The 1,526-nt window shown below is 48.9% G+C and overlaps 1 pseudogene; it reads right to left on the minus strand.

The window, feature by feature from the left end:
- Window positions 1-234, minus strand: part of LOC140858754 (CBL-interacting protein kinase 8-like) — a 54,146-nt pseudogene extending 53,912 nt beyond the window's left edge.
- Window positions 235-1,526: the final 1,292 nt, after the last annotated feature.

Consider the following 1,526-nt stretch of genomic DNA (forward strand, 5'->3'; position numbering starts at 1 on the left):
TCCGTTGAAATTGATCAAGTTCCACTTCCCTTATTTTTGAGCCTTTTTTTCCCCTTTTTCCAGCTACCAACGCATTGCCTATTGATGCCGAATGTTGGTTGGCCTCCCTACCATGCTTTCTGGGAGCCATGGCCCCTGGTGAATGGCTAACAATTGAAAAGAACCAAGAAAAGGGTTGAATCCCCTATTTTCCAAGCCCTTTTCTATGTTTTCCTGCAAGCCAGTCATCGCCATTGGCTATCCATTGCTACAGTCACCAGCCAGGCCCTCTGGCATGATTCTCGACAATCCTGATCTTGGTTTCCTCTTCTAAGAGAGATGAAGACTCTCTCCTTTCTCTATCTAAGAAGACCTACACATCCTAGTATCAAGTCCCATCTTCTTGTTCTAAAGATCCAAGCAGACCTCGAGAAAGGAGCCCTAAATTGCTCTAGTGCACATGGTTTTGTGAACTAATCATGTGGCCAACGATTAAGGGTGGCAAAATATGATCCGACCCTGCCAACTTGACCCGTGTTCGACCCACCATAAATAGGTTTAAATTTGGACAAAACAAGCTTGGATCACAAAACAGATCGACCTATTTAATCTGTTTATTATTTGGGTCAGATTCAAATTTTGTGTCTAACCTGCTTAACCCGTATAAATTTTGGATTGGTCATGAAATGGGCATTGGGTAACAGGCTAGTGGGTCTATGATGCGCAGGCATGTTTTTCTCTTTTTCAAATTCGTCCGGTACCGCATCAAATCCCATGGTCGATAACACGCCACACTATCCCTTGCATTTCACGATTTTCACTTTCCATTAAACACTCGAGCGATCGAGCCCTAGATCCCTCCCGCTAGGTTTTTTTTCCTCTTCCCCTACGCCCTCCCTTTCCTTCTTCACACCACTACCGTTTTGAAGACGATGCTGAGGCCATGACCACAAAGGCTTATCGAAGGCAAAGGAGACAAAGGAGCCGATTGGTGAAGAGGTGGCATTGTCAAGCCTTTTAGGGTGGAGCCAAAGGTGGTCGAATCGAGAGGTGCGGCGACCCCGATGAGGGCAGTGAGCAAGGGTTGAGGGGTGATCGAACCAGGAGTGCGGCAACGTCGGCGAGGGCTGAGAGGCGGTCGGGTGGAGGGACAGTCGGATCGAAAGCACGGTTGGACTGAGAGCATGGCGATGCCGGTGAGGGCAATGAGCGAGGGCTGAGGGGCCGTCAGGCCAGGAGCGCGGCGACGTCGACGAGGGCTGAGAGGCGGTCAAGTGGAGGGATGGTCGAGCGACTACGGCGAGGGCAAAGGGCGAGGGCTGAGGGTGGTCAGATGGGGTGGTCGGTTGAGAGCGTGGTGATGCTAGCGAGGGCTAAGGGTGAGGGCTGAGGGGCGGTCGAGCGTAGAGATCGAAGATAGAGGTGAGAGCATGTTTTTATTTTTTTATTTTTTTTAATGGGCCACAAACGGGTTGATTTTTTTAATGCATTGTAAATGAGTCAAATCGGATAACCTATTTATTAAGAAGATTAGGTTCGGATTTTAA

Source organism: Elaeis guineensis, chromosome 6 (genome assembly GCF_000442705.2).
Source record: "Elaeis guineensis isolate ETL-2024a chromosome 6, EG11, whole genome shotgun sequence".
Classification (NCBI taxonomy): domain Eukaryota; kingdom Viridiplantae; phylum Streptophyta; class Magnoliopsida; order Arecales; family Arecaceae; genus Elaeis; species Elaeis guineensis.